Source organism: Columba livia, chromosome 2 (assembly GCF_036013475.1).
Source record: "Columba livia isolate bColLiv1 breed racing homer chromosome 2, bColLiv1.pat.W.v2, whole genome shotgun sequence".
Lineage (NCBI taxonomy): Eukaryota > Metazoa > Chordata > Aves > Columbiformes > Columbidae > Columba > Columba livia.
Window position 1 is genome coordinate 47,921,431 of NC_088603.1, and position 24,394 is coordinate 47,945,824.

The 24,394-nt window shown below is 42.3% G+C and overlaps 2 long non-coding RNA genes across 3 annotated transcripts in view; one reads left to right on the top strand and one right to left on the bottom strand.

Moving 5' to 3' along the window:
- Positions 1-7,415: 7,415 nt before the first annotated feature.
- The window catches only part of LOC110364841 (uncharacterized), a 29,355-nt gene continuing 12,376 nt past the window's right edge, over positions 7,416-24,394 (bottom strand). Inside the window, exons 2-3 of one of the 2 annotated variants that reach the window (XR_002423879.2) lie at positions 23,851-23,914; positions 7,416-9,585 (exon numbers count right to left, since the gene is read on the bottom strand). This is a non-coding gene — a long non-coding RNA (uncharacterized LOC110364841). Of the gene's footprint in view, positions 9,645-23,850; positions 23,915-24,394 lie in introns of both variants that reach the window. The other variant, XR_010470166.1, reaches the window with a different exon arrangement.
- On the top strand, positions 14,593-23,207 carry LOC110364840 (uncharacterized). Its single transcript, XR_010470167.1, has 3 exons — positions 14,593-15,423; positions 16,024-16,315; positions 23,006-23,207. It is a non-coding gene; the product is annotated as an uncharacterized LOC110364840 (long non-coding RNA).

Genomic DNA, 24,394 nt, shown 5'->3' on the forward strand with positions numbered 1-24,394 from the left:
TAGGATTCTATTACACATATATATTTTTTTATATAAGTAATTTCTTATCTTAGAAAGTTCAGTTTTGATACATGATTGGTCTCCTCCAATCTTACATTTCATCTGAGTGAGTCATACATTTACCAGCTGTTGTGCCTACAGAGCTGGGAACCCTGCTTGTAGCCCTCCAGACTGTCACATCTTGAAGGTATTGTTGTCTAATGGCTGATATACAAACAGGATGAAGTAATTGAATGGCAGCAGTCTCCAAGAAGGGAGGTAGGTGGGCATGTTTCTTTGAAGCTCAAGCTCCACAGATTTATAGAATAATAATAGTGGGCTGGAAATTCTGAATTTTGCATGTCAGCTTTTCCTGAAGATTTCCATACATATATTTCAGTGAATTACAGCTTATTTATATATTCTGTAAATACTCCAAGTTCACAGGCAGCACTTGACTTCCTGTGAATGATACAAACCTGCCCACACCCCCAATGCAATCTCTGAAATAGTTTGTCAGTGTCTGCAAATGAAAACAGGGCAAATACTCCCAAAACCTCTGTGCGGTCACTGCAGTCTCCCTCCCATGCTGCGGTCAGCCAGATATCAAGCACGCCTCAAAACGGGTCGAGGAAAATCCCCTTACACAAACATTGCACATAGCAGTTTTATTCTGTCACTTCCTCCCACCCTCACCCCCCCTCTGTTGCCCTCTGTAACCTGGAGTTAAGCAAGCACTTCATCTGACAACACCAGGAAAGGTCAGAGCATTTGGTTTAGCGTTTTACTGGAAGAATAAGCAGCCTGGCTCTCTGGAGTGCCATGGATGGTGATCTAGTGGCCCACACACAGGACCAGGAGCTATAAATTCCTAAGTCTTAATCCCTGCACTGACAATTACTTCTCCCGTGACCTTGAGCAAATGGCTTAACCTCTCTGCTTCTGCCTTTCTCCGTTGCGAAATTGGGAGTCCTGCCTTGACAGGCTGTTGTGAGAGTTAATTATTTAATGTGTGCCCTTCTGCTGGTGCCTGTTGTATTCCACACGTTTGTCAGTGTCTAATGCAGCTGATCACTGCCCCGTGTGGATGTTCTGAAGAGCCTCATGGGGAAACCTCAGGCAGTAGTTTCATCTCCAGAGGTCATCCAGCAGGAAGGAGGCGTAAATGCAGTGAGGCCACGGGAGACCATTGGCCTGGCAGACTGTCTTTCCTGTAGGAAGTGCTGTGAGAGCTATTTCCAGAGTGGAAGGAGATGAGCAAGGACATCACTGTCTGTTGATGCTTCAGACCATAAGGATGTTACAGCCCTTATCTCTGCCTAATTTTCTCTGCTGCAGAAATCAGGGCTGTGGCTTGGAGGTGGAAAGATGCTGTAGATAAGCAATGTGGTTTTCATCTTTTTCAGGTCTTCAGACAAAAAGTAGCCCAAAATCTCTAACTTGAGTGTGGAATCAGGCGCTTCATGACACTTGGGGAAAAAACAGGCAGCAGTACATGCTTGAGCTTGTTTGGAGGTTCTAGCAGGGGAATGCAGCTACTGTACACCCTTGACCAACAAACGGTAAACCTCTATCAGGAAAGGTCGTCCTCTTCGACCGAGTGCACAGCTTCAGGAGGGATGCACAGGGAGCAGTAAGGGAAGAAAGGGACACCGGCCTAGCCAGCCAGATCAGCCAAATCAACCCTGGCGATCAATGGGGTGACGGATGTTGCAGCCAGATCGCACTCACATTCAGGCTGCTCAGGGAAGTGGTGGAATCACCATCCCTGGAGATGTTTAAAAGATGTTTAGACAAGGTTCTTAGGGACGTGGTTTAGCGCTAGAGTTAGGTTAGATTGTGGTTGGGCTCAATGATCCTGAGGGTCTCTTCCAACTGAAATCATTCTATGATGCTATTCTATTCTCCATTCTTACATATCGATGTTACTTCATGTGCAATTAATTAGACTTAATAGTCTATACTTTATCTCCCTTGTCATAATAAATTAATTGTGAAAAATTTAGAAAAAGAAAAGCACTCAAGTGATCTCAGCATTAACCAGCTCAGCTTTCTTGAGACCTGAATTCAGCAAAGTGCTTCAGCATCTGCTTAAAGTTCAGCATGTGCTTAGCTGATCTGTAGTGTGAGACAGTAACAAGCGAAGGCCAAACCTCCAAGGCTGGGCTGCGCAACTCTCCAAGTTGATGTCAGTATCCCTGCCCTGGGCAAGTTATTGTCTCCATTGCAGCGGCATCATTTGCTTAAACAAATAGATGGTGTGTGTCTTTCATCTGTCACTGATCTTCAGCTTAAGGGGAAGTCGTTCATTTGGAACCCGAATTTTCCAGCTCAAGTGGATACATTTTGTCTTCCAAATCTGGCTGCTAATATTTTCATTTTTAGTTAGGCAGGAGACCAGCTCTGAATAATTTGGCTTTAGGCAGAAACTGCATTTCAAATATGCTAGCCTGAGCAAACATCCCACTCGGAGCTGGGGAAGGGGAGAGCTCTCGAGCCACTACCCAACTGCTTTGGTTCCAGCTTGGGTCATATATGCTCTATCTCACATTCTCAAACTTGAAGAACGCTGGCTATGAAAATCAAAAACCTAAAAGATGGAGGCATCTCTGAAGGAAGAGGTCTCCACTCTCTGGGAAGCATCTAAAACTGGATCAATACTAGATTTTGCATAAGGTCAGTTGAGTTGGAGACACTGTCCCCTCCACTAAAGCTAATAGGATCTGGTTCCCTTGGAAGGTCCCCAGATCTTACTGAAAGTCTTTAACACCTCAGGGGGCAATACCGTTAATTATAAAAATATTATCTGAAGCTTTTGAATATTTTAGCTTCTGATTCTTGCCCAAATTTGGGTGAACATGCATTCAAAACAGGAAGAAAACAAACAAACAAACAAACAAGTGCTCACATTTTTACTGGATCTCAAAGGGGTTTATTAGAATTTTGTTTAAGGGGGATTGTTCAGCTGTACTTCTGTTTTTATTCCAAGTGGGTTTGTGCACTCAAAGTGAGAACTAATGAAAGAAGCAGCATGGCACAAGATAATCTAAGTTTTATGCCTTCAGAGCAAAAACCATAAATACGTGCTTCTGTAAAGACTCCTACTGCCCAGAGGTCCAAGGTCTGCATATATCTTTGTTGGTGAACTCCAGCAGGAACAAATATAAGGCAAAGACACGACTTGAACTGAGTTGCTTGTTACTGCTGCAACCGGAATTCAGCCCCTGCTGCTGCCAATTAGAGGGCTAATTGAGAAGAAGATCCTTAACCCTTTGGGAAATCGGTATCTCAAGGAAATTCCCTGTGTCTCTCAACGGTGCTGTGACACAGAGCCAGGCAAAGGCTGTACTAACAGTGGCTGCCATAAGGACCATGAAGGAAAGTGCTGTTTGGGAAGAAAAGCATGATGCTTCAGTATCTCTGCAAAGTTTAAAAAGGATGTGCAATTTGGAAGAAGATGAGAGTTTAGTCTTGTTCTCTTGAGATGCAGGGGTTCTTGTCCCAGTGAACACAATGACCATGAAGGAAAGTGCTGTTCGGGAAGAAAAGCATGATGCTTCAGTATCTCTGCAAAGTTTAAAAAGGATGTGCAATTTGGAAGAAGACGAGAGTTTAGTCTTGTTCTCTTGAGATGCAGGGGTTCTTGTCCCAATGAACACAAGCAAGGCTTAAACTCCTGAGTCTGTGTCATTAAAAATCTCCTGAAACATGGCATGCCGGACTTTTCCCATGACAGAGGCATTTCAGGCTCTCATCTGATGAAACCTAAGGCAACATTATTTATTTAGAAATTCTTCCAGAGTGTCTGCTTAGTATTCAGCAACCCATCTTTGCCATCTTCCCTCTCCATCTACAGTCTCACCCCAAAAGCCAGCTGAGTTGATTAGTTGTTAAAACCTCACATAGCTAGAACTCTCATGTGAAATCAAAAGATTAAATCTAGATTAAATCCGATTGCCCACAGGTGCAACTTGACTGAAATTGTTTAAACTTAAACTAGGGATGAATTTGGCTCAGGGTCATTAATTGGTTTGGGTATCTTGCAGTTCTTCACGTGAAAGACATTAAATACTCATTTATTTGTTGCAAAACAGTTTTACAACACGGTCAGTACCTGGCATGGGAGGAGAGAAAAGCAAACTACCCCAAATTGCTGGGAAGCTGTAATCTTTGGGGTATTTACTCTTATCTAAATCGAAACTGCCTCAGTAGCAAAAGGTTACTCAGAGATATTTTAATAGGAAGACGTGAAACAGATCTTCCATTGTCATCAGCAATGCAAGTTCCTTCTGCTTTTAGTAGAAGTAGGGTTGAATCTCAGGGTAGGAATATATTTGGAACACCACCCTAACCTGAACCATCATTTTGCCTGTCAGAAGGGTTCATATTTTCCCCATTTACTTTTCCAAGTTCATTTGCCAGTCTCTGCACTTTTCAGCTGTGACTGGCAAGAGAAGTAAAGCAAAACAGTGTGAAGAAAGAGGATTTTCTCCTAGGATTCCTGACCTGAGCAGAAATAGGCAGTACTGGAAATAGTGCAAAACCCACCTTCCTTGAAAACTTTCCAGCCCATTTTTGCAGACTGCAGGCATTTGGGCAGCCTAGATGAACTCTGGATAACCACCCAAATTTTTGCGTTTGCCCGTCGCTAAAAATATCACAGACTGGAGGGCACTGTCTTGAACTGAGTCCCCAAGCATTTTGAAATTCACCCAGCCCTGGCTGAAGTGATCATTATAATCTGGCAGGACATGCAATCTGGGTTCCAAACTGTGGCTATTTTTAAAATCATCTTGCCAAAGCCCTGTTGGAGACTGAAAAGAAAAACATTTTAGCCTGAACAGGATGATCAATATTTTCCTATTCTTGATGTAGCATTTGTTTGTGAGAAGCGTATACAACAGCACATATCTGTAGGTAAATTGCATACAGCTAAGCAGCTGTTAAGATATGTTATCTTGCTGTAGAGTCCAAAAAAAATAGTAATGATGATTTAAAAACCCTTTAAACTCTGTTACAAATTTTAGTTGCCACCTACTCATGGCCTCCCACGCACTCCAGGAAACCAGCTAGCTCTCCCAGCTGCTCTGCAGTGAGCTCTTCACAAGTATGAGTACAATTATACTCCAAACAAGACTGGAGGTTTCCCTTGCAGACAACTTTACTCTTTTCTTACAACACATAAGGCCAGAGATGTCAAGCCATGCAGTGAGCATGTGCATCAGTGTGGTCAGGTGAAACAAAGGGAAGGAAGCCTGATTGCATTTGATGCATTTGGGAATCCCCTTTCTTCCCCCAAAAAAGCTTGCGGTTCCCAGACAGAGAAAAAACATTAAAGAGCAGCTTACAAAAGTGGTAGTGGGTAGCTTGTTATCAGGGACACCCAGCTTGGGAAAGCACTCACGATGAGGCCTGTGTGTAGTGTGGGAGAGAGTAAGGGTGACAGGAAAGCATGATCAATGCAAAGAAGACGCTAAACAGAAGTAAGTGAGCACAGTGTGAAATCCAGAGAAAGTACAGTGTGAGCCGTAGCACATGGAATTAGATGAGAGTAGAAGACTACAGCAGTATCACCTGTGTGGAAGGGGAGAATCAGGGGCAGAGGTGGATTGCTGGCAAATCTCTCACTATTTTAATCTTCTATCTGCATGAGACAATGATGGATTATCTATGTTTAATAGGAATTTATGACCCAGCGAGTGATATTTAAAGGACTCAATGATGCATATAATAACCAAACATTCTTCCTGATTAGTGCTCATTTGATCTCTTGAGGATAGCGCTCCCTCTGACTGATATTTTTTAAAAATGCCCTTGTCTCCCTATAGCTCTGCCAGAGTCCAGAGACAGTACAGACCTCAGGAATATTTGAGAAATTGATTTTGCCTGAGAATGTATGAACTATACAGTTCATACTCTTTTAGTTGCTTGTGCTTGATCTCTCTGTCCTGCTTTCCTTTTAGAAGGATGCAGAAGTAGGAAAACAGAAGTCCTGCTGATTCTTCATTAAACTGATTATTTTTCAATTCTTCATCAGATTTATCAAGGCCTTTTGAGCGTTAATGTAATCACTTAGCCATTTCCAAAGGTGAACAAAATTGATCTCAAGTAATTTGCATTATTTTAGTAATTTAAATAAAAATGTAAAGGAATGAACTGGTGCCATCTGGCAAAGGCTGTGTTTCTCCTCTTTTTTTGTATTGTATTTTCACAAATAGGCTGGCACAGATTCTCAGCTATCTGATGGGCAGAGAAGAATTGGAGCAACACAGAATGGGAAAAGGAGCATTATTTTTGGCATTGATAATTCACTCTTAGAAAGATTACTGCTTGACCACTACTTCTGGTCCCAAAGATAATCAGGAACTTGCACTATTCTGGGAGAAATGGGTAACTCTCTATCTCTGGCCATACCCCTTCCTTGGTATCCCTTATACTTTTTGGGATTCCCCCTAAGGACAGGAAATCAGGCTAGTGAACGTTTCTCTTTTCCATGCTAAATCCCTCAAAATCTCTCCAATCTGTTTCAGTGAAAGGCTCAGGAGCATACCTTAGTCATCTATCCCACTGCCACCCTGAACTTACAGGCAAACATAAAATGACTGCTGCAATCCATGCGTTGCATCATTTTTAACCTTCTGCTGTAGGAGCTCTGAAAGCAGGATTTGTATCAGGAGGCCACCAGCTGATGAATGGTGGCTGTTTCCTTCTCGTTTACTCTGTGACAGCCTTCCTAAGTTAATCACCATTAGACAGACGTGGGCAAACAAATCTTTGCCCAACTCAACAGCCTTATGTTCTCCTATAACATAGGTTACTGTGACACAGCAGATGAGGGAAAACACTGAGGTACTTCTTCGGGGGTTCCTACAAATCACTCCATTGCAGAGAGGGATTTACCACCCACAGCAAAGCAGGAGCCAGTTTGCTCCTGTAGAAGCCTCTTGCCTGCATGTTGGCTTTGCTTCCTTTAGCTGAGCTCCTCAAAAAGGAGTTTTACAGGCAGGCACACCAACACCAACTAGATCAGCCTTCTCCACAGGAAGGAGAAATGCTTCCTCCCTATACCACCCCATGCCTACATCTGCTGTCTCTAGGAACCCTCCATCTCCAGCAAGAACCTACTGCCCACAGCAATGCAGCAGCTTTCACTCGTTCCATTCAGCCTGGACCAGCCTCCACTGTACGCTTTTGCTTTGTTTCCCTGTTAAGAGTCATGAAACTCTTGATGACCTCACCTTCTGCTCCCTAAGAAAGGTTAAGAGCCTTTGGGGCTTTTCATTTTTCCTTCCCCTTCAGAAAGTCAGCTTAGTTTCAGTGATAAAAATAAACAAGGCAATTGAAATGTCCCCATGGATCCAAGCCTGGTTTAACTTGGCAACGGCGCACTTCACCCCCTTTCTTTTGTCAATTAGGCTTGCCACAGAAACCTGTACTTGAATTTCAATGCTTTTTTTTTTTATTCAGGCTTAATTTATCTTCACGTTTATCCTGCTAAGATTGCTTCTAAAGCTCATTCTTCACCGCATCACAATAAAAACATTATACAGCCCATGGCTCCCTACAAAAGAAGCTTTTTCATAGCAGTTCATAGAAGTCCCTTATGAATGTTTTTTGTAGATCGTGCTATTCTAATGCTCTGTAAATAAAAAACTGTGTATTCTCCATAGCTCAATCTAAAGTTTTACATTGTAATGTCCGTTCACAGAACCATCCCTGTCTAGCACGCAACAGATTGACATATGCACAAATTCATTCTTATGGTATCTGAAATATCAAAATAAAACTGCCTTCTGTGCTTTCTGCAGAATATTCCATCTTGAAATGGGTCCAGGTAGTTTCACTGTAGATGCAGATGAATTTTCTGCTGTTCATATTGCTGCAGCTCTTAAATGTATTATTCATTCAGAATGATTGATTTGGTGTGCTGTCCACATTGCTTAAAAGACACTGTCTGTTCGTCTGTCTGTTAATCTGTTTTGGCATCTTGCAGAGATAGAGCTATAGAAAACATTTTTTGTTTCTGCTGAAGTAGTGACAAAAGAAAAACAAAAAAACAAAAAAAAACCACGCCACCAAACCTAAAAAATGAACTGCTTGATCTTTGGATTCATATACATTAAAAAAATGTCTGTACCACTGAGATGGCTGAATAGCCGAAAGGGCAGATTTTTATATTCTGCCAGTGGAGTGCTAGAAGCGTGATGCATTTGTTTCTGCCTGATTAGTTGGATGCTGGGGCAGGGGAACCAGGAGGAGATGTCGCAGCAGAGGAAGAAGATGCTCTTCAGAAGATCATGACCTCCATTCCAGTGTCATTTCACACCTCAGGCAGTGATCTTGTTACATCTCTTAAGCTAAGCAAGGTCAGACCTGGTCAGGCTAAGCTCTTGAATAGGAAACTTCTAAGGAAAAACTCAGGCTCTGTGGAAAGTGGAGCTGGTGCCTGGGTAGGTGACATTATTCCCTTGGAGTCGGCACAAAAGGCGTGCTCTGTATAGAAGCCTCCGTGTATCTGCTGAGGCTCTGCTCCAGCAGCTAAACGCATGCACTGCCTCTCAGGTGGGTCAGACTCAGGGGTGACAAAGATTGCAGTTTTATATTAACTAAGATTTCTTCCCAGTTCTCCCTGGAGCAGAGGTGGTAACCCCGCTGGCCTGCCCACGTTCCATGCTGGGTGATTACGTGTGTCCCAAGCAGCTCCCTGCTCCGGTTGCTATATAAGAGGTCAGGCTTTGCTTTACCCTCCTGGCAAGACGGCCCAGGCAGTGCTGCTGGCAGGCTCTATCCCCAAGCGCCCTGCAGCTTGGGACAAGGCAAATTCATCATGTGCTGAGCAAGAAAACCCCTCTATTTTGAAAGGGTACAAGTCTTACGAGGAGTGGTTGACGGAACGGTGGCTCTTTAGCCTGGAGAAAAGGAGGCTGAGGGGAGACCTTATCACTGTCCACAACTACCTGAAAGGAGGCTGTAGCATGGAAGGTGGTGGTCTCTTCTCCCAAGTAGCAAGTGATAGGACAAGAGCAAACGTCCTCAAGTTGTGCCAAGGGAGGTTTAGATTGGATATTAGGAAAAATTTCTTCATGGAAAGGGTTGTCAATCACTGCAACAGGCTGCCCAGTGAAGTGGTTGAGTCTCTGTCCCTGGAGGTGTTTAAAAGATGTGTAGATGAGGTTCTTAGGGACGTGGTTGAATGCCAGTGTTATGTTAATAGTTGGACTTGATGATCATGAGGGTGTCTTCCAGCCAAAATGATTCTGTGATTCTACGATTCAAGAAAAATAAATAGTGAAAAAAGCCAAGAAATCCTCATGTGAAAATCCCTTTGGCACTCCTGTCTCTCCTGCCCTCTTGTCCTCTGTTCCCAGTCACAGGCTGTCTTCTCCTCCGAGGAGCCTCACCTCACATGGGCCACAAGTTCCTTTTAATCCCCACTGCTCTGCTCAGACCCTCTCAGAAGGCTCTTCCTGTCTCCAGACAGTTCTGCTCGAGAAGTGGATGTACCCTGTTTGCTGTAGTTCTTGACAGCACCATGAGGATTTTGGAAAGAGAGGAGGGCAAGTCTGCAGTGTGCTTCGCTCATTGGCTGTGGTGCAGGACTTGCTGCTGTGGAAAGCGGGAGAGATAAAAACGTTCCCAAACTCACATCTCTAATGACAACTGCACTGGAAAACACACAGATAAATGGTAGAAAGTTTAGAGAGATTATTGCTTTGGTGTTTAATCAAAACAATACTCTTGTTCTTATTAGTGTGGTTTGCATTTTAATGCTGCGCCTCATGCCAGAAAGTGTTTTGCTTAATGTTTTAATTCTGAATTTTCTGAAATGTGAGATTTTTCCTAGCTCCACTCTCCACCTCTCAGTTGCAAAACAAGTGGTGAGATGAATGCTCCACTAAAGTCCTAAGGATAGATCAATTTCAGGCCAGCAAAACTGGCACCAGCCAAAATGTTTTCCTTGATCTTCGGATTAAAGGCTGGTTCCCTTCCCCCACTACAAAGAAGTCTTTCAGGAAGACAGTGGCTCATTGCTATCTCCTCTCAGCATGGTGACTCCTCCACCAGTTTGCACCGGAATTACGTGTGCCCCGTCCAAGGACTCGTGCATGGCTGTGGGTGCCTGGGGTTGTTGGAATTGAATTCATAGATGTGGTCTCAGTTTAAACTCATTTCAGATATTCTGTCTTACCAGACTGTAGTCAGCTGCTGCTGAATGCTGCGTGTCATGCTGTTTGAGTAATGAAAACATCTCTGCTGCATCCTGAAAAAGTGTTTCTAATTAAAGAATAACTCACCTCCACATAGTGGGAATGCTCTTTCAGAAGCAGCACAGGTGGCAACTTTGCTGTGACAAACCTAAAGTTTGAAATCTTTTACTTCATGAGCATTTTCAACCTGGCACTGTCTCCCTAGCTAGCGGCTGGAAGAGTTCTTCACAGCCCCATCCCTCACACAACAATCAGCCAAAAACAACCCAAAATTCCACCTGAAGGTCTTTAAAAATATTCTTCGTATTTGATGCTTGCTTTCCTGGTCATCTATAAAATACCTAGACGGTCTCTCAAATCCCCTTCATTTGTGTTTGTTGCTGTTGTGATTCTTCACCTGCTGGCCTTTATCTAGCAAAGCAAGGTGAGCTCAAAGACAACTCTGGAGGTCTGTAACCATTTTAATGATGAGGTGAAGTTGGAAGGTCTTGAGTATTATGAACTTAATGGGGCATTCTTCTCATTTACGCTTCCATCCTTTACATGGAGTTGTCAAAGGGAAAAGGTATGAACAAGTGATCACAAGCAATTGATTTATTAAGAAATAACTACCCCTTAGCTGCAAGTGAAGGCCCAGTGAGGCAAACAAATACTTATTAAACCCATATAATCCTACTAGAGTTACAATGGGCTTAGGTCCCCATTGTCTTCTCCCACTTGCTTTATTTTGCTGTATGAAGCCACCAGATAAAGAACTATGACAAGAATCAATAACAGAGCTATGTGAATAACTGAAATTTTATTTTTCCTAGCTATGCTGAAGAATCATGAGAGAAATTAATTTGCAGTTGATGTGCAATGAATTCTTTCCAACATTTTTGGCACTCACTTTAAGTTAACTGTAGCCTCAGATTAAATATTTTTTTCTCTGACTTCTGCATCTGCACACTTTTTAATTAAAAAATAAATTGAAATAAATATCAGAAGTGGTGGAAGTTAGTGGAAGAGAAATGGCACTAATTTTTTTTTCAATGCCAAAATGAAAGGCTCAGATTGTTTTTACTGGATTTGGTTCGCAGTAGCACAAATAACCCACTGAAATTTTCAAACCATTTTATTGTCACAAAATCACATGTTTTCTCTGAGGAAAAAAATATTGCTTTGAAGGGATTTGCCAGGGCTCTACTCAGTAGCCACATACCCAGTGTTGATGCTGAAGATGTTTATCCCAGGCACTTCATGCTCCTGTAGAAAACCCAGAGTGATGTACATGAGACTGCTACAGACACACAGCAGGGAGCTTTATTATGGAGCATTTTGAGGAGGTATGGCTCCTTCTTTTAGAGTTTTAGGGTAATTCTGTAGAGATAAAACTAATGTCTGAAGAACCAAAAAAAAAAAAAATAATCCACAACCCCCACAAAATTTATTTTTATGGAATTTTCTGTTTTTATGATTAAAGTGTCATACAGCTTCCACAGAAAATATTTTTTGCAACAAGTCTGAAGAGCTAAAGACTTTCAGGGTAAGTGTGTATATCCATCTGTGCTTGCTTTCCCAGAGGCCAGGATAGACTATATTAAGATTGCACTAGAAGACAGACAATACATCGGGGTTGGTCAGGAAACAGAGTCAATCTAAGAGCTCAAGCTAGCATTGCTAGCCAAAAATAAGTATCTGAATAACTATGAGTTATAGAGGAAATACTCCGTTTAATACATCCATTTTGTTCCAGGAAGTGATGTCAAGCTATTGTCAAGGGGAAGCAGTGAAATCCAATGGGTAGTGCAACAGTGGGGAAGTCAGCAAGCGCTTGTCTCTCCAGTGACTTCTAAATGAACTTGGGTGCTCAATTCCCCTCTCCTTCCACCCTCTGTTATTTATTTCCACAACACCCTGTCATGCAGGAACTTGAGACACTGAGAAGCAAAATGACTTTGTGAAAGTCATGCAGAAAAACAGGAATACAGCTCTCTCCCAGGCTTTTTAAACATCATAAGCTGATGTGCAACTGAGAGATCTGCACTTTTCAGCAAAATTTTGGATCTGCCACACTGAATAAATAAGATTATTTTGCACTGCCTGCTTATTTGTCTGATTTGTAAACAAGTAGGAAAAAAAAAAGTCTGCTTTTTTCTATTCAGAAGGTGCTTCCTGCATCGAGAGCCACCAGGTCTTTGTCTTCACTTACGTATTCTCACCTGTAGTAGGAAGGCTGCCCCATTATTTTGGTAAAGCAAACATCAAGTTCAGGAAAGGCAAGCAGGCAAGTAAATTGAAGGTTGGTGCCTGCACAGCTGTTTGATAACATTAACGCACCATGACTGCTATAGAGGTACCTTTGAAGAAGGTCATCAGGACCCCACCCACATGGGCAAGTAAACACCTGGACTTGGTACACAGTACCAATTAAGATGGAAATGTCTGAAACAACAGTTACCAAAAGAGAACAGGGAGGCAATGGGAGAATGGAGCTGCTTCTGTAGGGAAGATACTACCAGTTCTCCTGAAGGAAGAGATGAGCCACTCCAGGGCTAAGCAGACACCCATGCAAGGAGAGCAGCTGCGATAAAATGGCTATACCAAAAATTATTCATTTGTGTCATAAAATAGTCAGATTTGCAAAAAAATGTTGAGTCTGTCTCCTCATGGACACCAGACTCAGGACAAACAGACATCTGCTTCTGAACCTGAGGAAGAAGCACGGCCCTGCGACAAAGTGATGGCCGTCCCATGAAGATAATATTCTCCTTCCTTGTGGCCATATTTTTAGATGCCTTAACTGGGTGAGGAAACCTGCCAGCCAGGCATGAGCTGAAATTCACGGTAACTTTGTTCACAGTGGGACGCGCACTCACGCTGACCATCAGCCCGTGGATCCGCCTCTTGGTGCGCCTGAAACAGAGCTTTTCATGTTCAAAGGGGATGATAGGTTTGAAGGTTTGGAGGCTGGTGCAGGATATAAAGGTGCCTGCTTCTGATCTTCATATGCCTCAGTTCTTCCAGGAAAACTCAAGCTAATTGCTGTTTTAAAAGACTATTTAATTTTAAAACCTCCTCCCTCCTCCCCATTACTAAGCCGACATGGCTTTCATCATGGAAAAGGTATGCGCCATGTGAAGAAAAAGTAAGGAAACATGAGGCGGGCTCTTGCAGGTACTAAAAATAGTGTGTGTGGGGGGACAGCCAAGGAAGTCACTTCACAGGAGACAGGGATTGAGTGGCTTCCACTCTATAGGGCTTTGCTGAGCCCAACTAATTAATGTTTGTGAAGTACTTTGAAGATGAAAAGCACCAATTTATCGCTAAGTTTAATTATTTGCATCACGTTACTTAAGACTTTCACTAGCTACCTTCAAACACCACCAAATCCTTCCCTCTAAATGTCAATCAAGCCAAAGAGTTTGAGGCAGAGTTTCAGAAGCTGGTGTCAGGACCCTGGGACAGGAGCAAAGCTGCAGCAGGACATTGCACTGACGCCTCTTGGTCTGTGGCTAGAGGGTGGACCCAATATATACACCTTCACTTAGACTTTACTGCACCTGGGGTTTTCAGAGACAGTTAAAGAAGGGTTCCTTTTGAGTTCCTAATGCATTCCATATCCCCCTTTAAATTTACAGTGTATGATTAGGGCTCTTTTATGCCGGCAATTAAAAGGAAAACAATTTTTTATAAGATAAATCATGTTTCTTACATATATGATTAGCACCAGTGATGGAACATGAACTTTTGCTGCTAACGGTGTGCATGCTAATTGGCAATCCTGTTAGCTAACACGTGCTAAAAAAACATGGATGCAAACTCAGATTTAGGCATACCAACAGGAGGAAATGTAAGGGAGGTATTCACTTATACAGGAACCGTCACTCTTTGGAAGACAGAGCTTTTAAACAGATAGGACTAAACTCATTGGGGCAGCTCATCTGATAAGATAAATCAACATGATGCCATAGACTGCAAACTTTATTCTGAATATGAACCAATACTGTTCACATTGATATGGCCAATATTCTATTTTTTTTTTTTTTTTCTTCAGATGGAGTAGTTAAAAGATCCCTCATCACACTATTACACCTGTCTTTGCAAGTGAGGCACTTCTTCAAATAGCATCCCTAGGGGACATTTAATTCTGAATGATTTTCTCATTAAAAGTATGGTTCTACTCATGAGAAACAGAATGCCCTAATAAAATAAGACATGACAGGGCCAGAGATTTATGGGTTCAGTGGAAGGATTGAAATCTTGATTGCTGAATAGATGTGTCTGCAGAATTAATGGTAACTTTGAGTTCTTCACTCATCTCCATGAGATGCTGCTCATCATTTTCTGATGATTAAAAGGGAAAGTGTTCTTTGGCATTTGTAAACTCTAATCAGAAACATAACATTAGCTCTAAGAATGAAAGAGCTTAATCAGACAGTGATAACTCAGGTTTTTTACCCCAATCAAACTTGGAATTAGTTTGGGAAACTCAGTTTGCTACATCTTCTCTGGACGTCCTGATTTAACTTCACACCAGCAAACTGAAACATGGAGGACATCTCTAAATCTAACATTTTCTCAGGAATCTCCTGAGACACTTTGCAAGAATTCCAAGCTAGCATTTAGCTCAACAAGATTTACACACACAGAGTACAGAAGCTCTGGAAATTAGTGACACCATCTCCTCTCATTTGCAACAGGAAGGGTCCAAGAGTGTCCACTGTAGAAGAGGTTGGAGGGGTAAAAGCTACTTGTACCCATGGCACTCACCTTGGAGCAGCTGCTTACAAGCATCTGGCAGACAGATCTGACTCTGCTTTTGGAAGAGATTCAAAGGATCTGGCAGGGAAGGCTCCATGAAACAAAGAGGTAAATTTGTACAGGAGTGAATATTCTTACTTTTCTGTCTTTAAGGAAAACCATAACCTGCAACACCACAGAATATGTTCTTAGTCAGAGAACTGAGACTGGGCCTTTCTTTTTTTAATGCATACAGAAGGTAACTGGTGTCCACTCCAGCAGTGGTGTACTTCTGTGATGGGCAATGAATCCATACAAGAAGATTTTTTTTTTCTCTTTTTTTTTATCTGCAGTGCAGATTTCTATTACACGTTCTGCATTTGCTTAACACACAAGATTCCTGCAGAAATCAATGGAAGTTCTATGTGCAGAAAAAGGCACAGAAAGTGCAACAGAGATTTGCACCACGGATTAAGAGGTTCTCAGTGCTGATCAAAGAAGAATTTTGTCCGAGGTTTGTAAAGCACTTTTGAATCCTTCTTGATGAAAGGCTCTATGAAAATGTAAAGCTGCTCTTGTTGTTAATGTTCCCTTGGTACACAACAGGAGAAAAGATGCTGGAATTAAAGTCACATATATTAATATTGATTAAGAAATAAGCAAATTCTTCTAGAATTTTATCTGCCTTTCATTATGTGCACTTGATCTTCCATTTTCAAGCAGGGCATAGTTATGTCCTGGAATATCACAGCCTTGAACTCCACCAAACCACAACTACAGATTATATATTATTATATGTAATTTTGGAAATCTGTCTGGAATACACCATAATGCAAGAATAAAAGAAAAATTGTAAGGACATTTGTATTTGTCAGCGTCTCCCCAGACAGAGCCCTGAGGATATGATATTCTTAGAATAAAGCTTTCATTTCATAGTGCATCAGTGGGAAAATTAACAAGCTCTCCTCATACTGTTCCATAATTCATTTTCTTTGTTTTAGATATTGAGCTGAGCTGGTACAGTAACTTAGGGGAGATTTTAAACACAGATTTTTATTCTGGCTGGTTTGGGTTGTTTAGTTTTGTTTTGCTTTTTTCCTCCTTTATCCTGCAGCTTCCTAGCATCTAAATAAGAAGTTGCCTCAATTTATTTTAGCACTTGCCTTTTAAATGGAAAGTGCCCAATACTGTTACAATGATTTAAAATACATCAGAGCAAGCTCACTTCACTTAGTGCAAGGGATGTAAACTGCATCTCCTGCAGCACCAGGAGCGACGTTTGTTCCATGGAGGAAGGAGGCTGCTCATCTCCAGCAGTGCCAATCGGAGGCCAAGGTACCAGAAAACTTGGAGAGAAGTTTCTTGGAGTGAGATCAGCTATCACCTATGCTACAACTGAACCTCAGGTAACAACAGGCAATTACCTTAAAATGACAACAATTTTTGCTGTCGTTTTCTGGAAATACGAAGGCACATTTTTTTCTGCATGAAATCACACAAATGCAAAAGTAATATTCTTGACTCTGTTTTCTATAATATCAAGAAGTTCTGTCTGTCCTTCAGAGTCCTGTGACTCCAGAAACAGGAAAAGGAGGTCACAGCAAACCTCACTTATCTCAGTGAGAAAACACCTGCTTGAACAGCAAAAACATCAAAAGTTTGAGAAATATGTCATCCGTCTCCTCCAGTTCTGCTCATTCAGGTGTCATGCAAAAAGCAACACTGGAGCAGAAAACTACAGTTCAGATGTGTAAATACATGTGTATAATATCTGGACAGAGAGGTGAATGGTGCTGTGGTCCCTGAAGCCCAAGAGCCAGCTCCAATACTGCTTCAGTAATGTTACTCCTTATAAGCCACTATGCTTGCACAAGAGCTAAGACCAGCATGTGGCTTCTCTCAAATATCCCCAGCAAAGTGCTTACACACTTGCCAATGAACACTCTTCTTGTCTGTTTGGGAAAAGATTGCCTACATCCTTCCTTCTCAACAAAAATTTGAATTCTGGTGGGAAAAATGTGGTATAGAATCATAGAATGGTTTGGGCTGGAAGGGACCTTTAAAGGTCATCTAGTCCAACCCCCCTGCAATGAGCATGGGCATCTTCAACTAGATCAGGTTGCTCAGAGCCCCATCCAGCCTGACCTTGAATGTCTCCAGGGATGGGGCATCTACCACCTCTCTGGGCAACCGGAGCCAGTGTTTTACCACTCTCATTGTAAAAATTTTCTTCCTCGTGTCTAGCCTGCATCTCCTTTCTTTTAGTTTAGAATGATCACCCCTTGTCTTGTTGTAACAGGCCCTTCTAGAAAGTCTGGACCCATCTTTCGTACAGGCCCCTTTTAAGTACTGAAAGGCCACAATAACCCCAACTCTCTCAGCCTGTCCTCATAGGAGAGGTGTTTCATCCCTCTGATCAGCTTGGTGGCCTCCTGTGGACCCCCTCCAACAGGTCCATGTCTTTTCTGTACTGAGGGCTCCAGAGATGGATGCAGAACTCCAGGTGCAGTCTCACCAGAGCAGAGGGGCAGAATCACCTCCCTCGACCTACTGGTCATGCTCTTTTTGATGCAGCCTGGTACAAAGTAGTTTACTGGGGATTTGTGTGACTCTGGCTTGCTTCCACCTGACCATTCCCTCTGGCTACACCTGTACAGCGCTCAAGGAAACTGAATTGCCTAAAAGTACCATTCTGTCCATCTCAGCCATGGACAGCAATGCTGAGCCAGAAGGAGGACACAGTTTGAGAGGCTATCTGTCATAAATAATGAGAGTCCAAAACAGAAGTATCACTTAATGCTTTTAAATGGCCTGGCAGCTGAGAGGAGCCCATTGATCTAGATGCCTTCATCAACCTTATGCAAAATATTGTCAGCAGTGATGAAGACTGAGGCCAAATGTGTAGAAAAACTCATTATTATGAACAAGAAGTGGAGTTGCAATTGAAACAGCTGACAGAATTAAATACATTATTGGGGCATCTGTAGTAGGAAAGCCATCACTGTTCCCTACAGACAACCTCAAAGACTTCCCTGACGCATCCACTTTTCCAATCTGTTTGCAGTCAGTAGTACCTCCCAGTGTGAGGCTGCTGGGTTTATAAGATGTGAACCTGAAACTGGATGAAGCCGGTGTCACTGTGATGTGGGGAAATGCATTCAGCTGGCAGTTTCCAATAAGAAGTGATGCTATCTGGTCCAGAGATATCTCTTTCCATATGCCCTTCTACACAGTGGCTGGTGCACTGGTGGCATTATTGCAACACAAATAATAGTGGGAGCAGCAAGTAGTGAAAATTTATTCTTCCTTAGAATAAGCTTCTTCCTTATCACAGCCAGTAATAACACTGTATTATTCCACCTTTTGAAAGAAATGAGCCTGTTTTTGCTAAGGAGCAAGTGCACTCAGTTTCTGCTGACTTCTGGCATCAGCTAGCATTGTTCAGCACTCCGTAAGAGTGGAGCTCTGTGGGAGCACTCTGATGATGTCAACCCTCTTAGATGTATGGCTATGACACTGCTTGTCCAGAGGGTCATTACCACAGTTGTGACCCCAGTCTGTGATGGGGTCTACTGTCAGGTGGAAGATCTGGTTCTTCCTCCTCCGATCTACAACTAATAAGGATGTCTGCATTGCTCTATAAAGGACATTTCTTACTCTGTAGCAGAGTATAGCGGGGGACACAGTATCCTTTGCAGTTTGGTACCTGTACTTAAATAACTGTTCATATTTTAAATACTTGTATAAATGTCTCAGAACCCTACAAAATTATGGAAAACAATGGGGTCCAAAACTTAAAGAAAGGTCAACAAAAATAATAATGCCGTACTGCAATTTTCTAGTTCAATGAATCTGCTTTGTGCCACAATCACAACAAGCCATAAACCAGCCCCAGTATTTCCTTTGATGTGTACAAAAAATATTTTTAATTTCACTTGGCTGCTGCTCGCTCTCATTTGAGAGGGTTTTGAAAGGCCAACTGAGAATGGCTAGGTTGCCTTCTCTGCACTTTTCATCTCCTACCTCTGTTGTGTCACCTCTTATTTGTCTTTGTGTAAAATACAGTCTGAACCTTCCGAATCCTTCTTCACAGAGACCTTTCTGTTCTGTCTCTGAACATTATCAGCACCTTATAGACCTCCCTCTGGCTGCTATTACATTTTTTACAGTACAGGAATGGGTGTAGGCACACCCGAACAAGGCTATTGAAGCTAGGCATGTCCCTGCATTTACAAACACCATTATAGTGTTTCTGATTACAAAATATTTATTGCAACCTCTACTATGTGGACATGCTACAAAAGCCACTTTTCTGCCTGCACTGGAAAAGCTTCATGCTCTACCAGCAACCTTGTTTAAACATGGGCTATCAGGACTGCCAGTTATTTCTGAGCAGAAGAGACGACAGCACTGCAAGGCATCCGTGAGTTGCTTGCTGGGATCTCCCCTGTTCGTGAGTGGATCTTGCTTGGTGCTGGCTCCTCGTTCAGGGCTTTGTGTTCCCTCCACCAGATGGACATTGGCAGATGGCAACACCATTTTGCTTTTTAATTATTTAAAATGCCGCATGCAAATCAACCTTCGGCATTCAATGATATAACAGAGTGTTTGTAGTTGATAGCCCATCTTCGATACACTGTTTTGTATTTCCTTCTTTATAAGGCTGTGGATATGATTTTGGTTTGTGGTACGTACATAGGTACCCTGTTATTTCTGTGGGTCTCCCATGCAGGAGGTTGCATACTTGCTGTTGTTCACTAGGACAACCTAACAGACAGTATCTAGCTGTAAACCAAAGGGACAGTTTGCAACTTTCACTCACGTGAACAGGCCCTTTGACTTGAATCACCAAGGGGCAGAAATCTGTCTTTTGAGGAAAGAAGGAAATAATTTTTAGTAGTAAAGGTTATTAAAAATAGTTGATGTTTGAAGCTGTTCTAAGAGTTGGAAATTATGCCAGCCTGTCACTCATTGAGGACTGAAGGTTGTTTATCCTGGCCCTCAGGACCAGCTTCAATAGGACCAGAGGGACAAGTCTAGGCTGTAGTGCAGAACCAACCCTTAGCAGGAGGGAAGGAGTTTGTTTGTCATTGATACTGGTGGTGGCATGCCTTGATTTTCTCAGTGCACTGAATCAAGTTATTATTTTTACAAACTTTTTGGAAGAGTTTCCCTCATTTTCATCTGGTCACCAGCTACTGGCTTCAAGCTTTTGCTATTATACGCCATTTGTCTGCTTGAGTTGAGGTTTTTTGAGACTGCAGAATGTAACATGACAACAGAGCCCCTAAAACACCAGATCTCAAACAGTTCCACAAGGCCACCACAGTCCACACAGGGTCACAACCCAAGGTCTTTTTTGAGGTCCTCCATAAAATAGAATACTGCCCTCAAAATCTGTGTTTCTTCCTCATCTCTGTGACTGTGCCAAGACTTCTTGGTATCTGGTCATGTTTCCATCTGTATGTACATCATCAAAAATAGCACCTGTACTTGCAAGTGTCCGGGTGCAAACCATATCAGCATGGCAGAGCTGACAGAAGTTGACTCAACTAGTAGAAGACTGTTTCACAAGCTGCATCGGTGCTCACATCAGTGCAGGCTTTAAGAAAAATCAGAGTACATTGCTTATGCCATTGGCCATGCGATGAGCTGCTCTCAGTGGCCAGGTCTCGGCAGAGGTGGCTCTGCATGGAAGGGCTCAGATCCTCAAGGTGAAGGACCAGCTGTCCTCAGGGTCTTTGAGTTTAGGGAAGGAAGAGTGATTGGGCAAATGGGACAGTGAGAATCATTTCAGAGCACCACATGCTGCTAATCAGTCAACCGTCTAGCAAGGAACAATGTGAGGAGATGATAATGTGCTACTGTGAGGGATTGTAGTTGTGAAAGGAGCCCTGCAAAGCAGCTTTTATGACAAACAAAGCACGGGGAAAACAGCAAAGCCCAAGTTAACCTGTGGATTAGTTTAAAAGGAATAGCAGCAACAAGAAACACATTAATACAACTTAGTGAGATAATAGCTACCCCAAGCTGCACTGATTGGAAACAATTGGCAGAGCCTGGAATATAAGGAATCACTTCCTGCAGCAATTTCCTTTAATTAAAAAAGCATTTAAGCATTTATAAGCTTTTCATTTCTGAAGGATCTTATTTTTAACTCTGTGCTCTCCACAAAGGTGTTGTTCAGTCTGGCTGAATGCATGGCCAGGCCTGGCTGAATTTGATCAGAATACAGATGTTTGTCATCCCAGCGTCACTGCAGAGCCTATTACTCAGAAGACATTACTGACATTTTCTTTAAGCAAGAATATTAATACAGCCATTTGGCAAACCACCTAGCTTTCCAACCTAGGCACAGCAGGAGCAATTCCAATGCCTAGTTGTGAAAGAGCAGTCCTTCACAAATGCAGCCTTCACATAAATGTAGCACCCTCATTTCCAACACAATTGGAAATAGTTGAGTATTCAAGATCCATAAAAATCCAAAAATACGACTGAAACAAAAGTAAAAACCACCTTAAATTAAGATCTGCTAGCCTTTCCCTGTTAGGGCTATCATTGGCAATTGTGAGTTTGCTTTTGTTTGTTTCATAGTACACTGCATCAACAAAGAGATTTAAAAAAAGGTTTTCTGAAATACCTGAAATTAATTTTTAGTTCTGCTTTCTCATCTGGGAAAAAAGAAAAAATGTGATTTGGGTCAAAATTTGGGTCAAATGTTTAGCTCAACTAAAAATAAAACATTTTCATGGTAGCAAAAGCAGGATACATTTATATTGACTTAAGTAGCCTCCTAACCTAAGCATGAGCTTGGAAAAAAAAGAGTAAAGAAACAAACCCACAACAACTCAATTAAACATCCCTCTTTGGCCAATATAGAGGAAACACTGAAGTTTTTTTTAGTTTTCCCATTTTTTTTTCAGAGAGGGAGGAACAGAAACAATCTGACGTATGAGACAGTTGCTTTGTTTTGTTTTGTTTTGTTATCCTGGAATAAAGTGAAGACAAACATTTGCCCAGCTCCAACTTCCAGACTTCAGCAAAGAACTGGGGCACATCCTCCCTCTTTCCTGTACACATCATCTCCTGGAGGTTATCTCTGCAAAAGGCAAGCCTTTGGAGAGCAACAGTAGCGTGGGATGAGGTGCTCAACCCTCTGCAAAAAGAGACTCCTTGCTACCTCTCCAACTTGCCCCAAACTGTCAGCTGGGTCCTGCCTGGGGACAGAGGCTTGGGCAGAGAAAAGGCAGAAAGAAAGGGCTGTCAGGACAAGGCGATAGCATTCAGAGGGGACTGGAAGTGTCCTCTGGAGTGTCTGTACAATCCTGATGTCTATGTGCTTACTAGGGCAGCATCACACCCCTTCTGCCTCTTCAGTGATGTGGCTGGTGGGGAGCGATTATGACCTTTCTCAGGTCCTTTCTCTGCCACAACTGTACCTCTGCTCCATCTGCATCTGTCCCCTCTGCTGTGGAAGTCTTGGACCTCCTCCCTTGCTCCCTCCAAACAAGCAGAAGAGGGCAAAGTATGACTGAGGCAGGAGAGTCTGAGCAATAAGCACTGGGCCATTCTCTGGCTATGCTGTAAATCATCATAGGAAACGTAGCCCTGCTGTAAAGCTGGAGAGAGAAAGCAGAGATCACAAGGCACACAAACACAGCCTGGATAGTGCTGGAACAGCATGGCCAAGTCACTCTTTTAGGGTGCATGCTTCTCCAAAGAAAAGCTAATTTTTTTTCTAATCAAAGATAAACTACTCTTTGTGTAAAATTTTGTCATGACTTATTTTATTTCATATCTATTAGGATAGGCAATTTTTACCTAGCCTGCTTAACTCTAGCTGCCTCTTCTACCTCTTGGATCAGTCTCATTTAGAGGGGGAGTTTACCCAGGCAGTAAAGAAGGGAATGAGGAGTCTTGTAACTCGTTTATTTTAATGGCAATAGCATGACACCATTCCCTTCTTTGCAATCGTAACTGCTTTTCCAGTGTGTGTGCCCAATTATAACTTGCAAGAAGCCATGTATCTCATAAAGAATTCAGTTAATTTTCAAAATCTTCCAAAGTCCTGTAAATGAACAATGCACTTTTTACAGGTCTTTCATCAAGGAGTTAATAACAAGATGAAGGTTCTCTTTTCATCAGTTCCTAAGTGACGCTCCATTTGATTGAAGAAGATCAAAAATGATGATCAGAAAATAAAAAGGAAGTTTTAAAGGCAGCCTTTGTACAACAATTTAACTCTCTCATTCCTGTTATTTCAGAAGTATCACTGGATTTCTTTAAGGCTTGGAAATAAAGAAGTATAACATTCTTGTGGATTGCCAGTACTTGCCTTCCTCTTTCTTTAATTTTAGAAACCATTGTGTTAATGGTAGACAAAATGCCTCTGCCAGTCAGTGCCATGGTCCTAAGTGAAGTCAAGAGCCACTGTAGCAAAGCTATTAAATTCTAATATTGTCTGTTACAGTATTTGTGGTCCTAATCTTGCATCCTGACCCATGCCAGCCTGCACAGTGCTGTCCCACAGTGACCCTGGTCCCATCTCACTGGCATTGGAGCAGCTACCCCATCCCTGTGGCTGGGGGAGGTGGAGGGAGAGGACAGCCCTTGTGCCGGAGACCCGTTATCTTCAGAGTGGGAGGAAAATGCCACCCTGCTGTGTCTAGTGTTACCTGAAAATTTTGTCTTTTCTTTAACTGTCTTTTGAAAGCCCTCTATATGAATTTTCTCTCCCCAGCTCATTTAATCTTCTTCCATTTACCGCTTTTAATTTGAAATAAGCAAATTCTCTGTGAAGATGAGATGCTTCTTCCCTGAACTCAGCTCAAACAGGTAACTGTGCTCTGATGAGCTCTTCATAACACAACTCCATCCTTCTTGTCCCCTCTGCCCTTGTCACCTCTGTCCTGTGACCCAGCTGCCTCACACATGCACTCACCTCTCCTGTCCCTCCATCGAATCAGGGTTCACCCCCTTTCTTCTCCCCTTTATCACTGCAACATCTATAGAAAAAAAAAAAACAACACAGTATAATTCTCCTCTTACCACTGAAAGAATCTCCCTCTCTGAAGTTTTCTGTGGTGGTTAAATGTTGGTCCCTTGCCCTTTGGCAGGGTTTTGCTTCAGAGTGGGTCATTAATGTGTGGTTGTTAATAATGAGTGTTTGATGGAAGCTGGTAGCTCATTGAGATGCTGTACACTGTCATCCAAATATCCAAATGATATTTTCTGTTACTGACAGAGATGTAGTCCTGCCTCTGTCTTACAGAGAGGGAAACTGAGGCACATCAGGATGAAAGATATGTCACCGTACTGAGCTATTCCATTCCATGGTTTGAATCGTTCCCCTGAAGTGAGTGCTCACATTTGTGTGGTTTCAATCTAGGAACAATTTGGGTTTCTAGCACTCAGTATTTCATAGTTTCTAATCATCCTGCATAGTGAAGCCTGCAGAGAATCAGAAAATGTTACATTTAATTTTG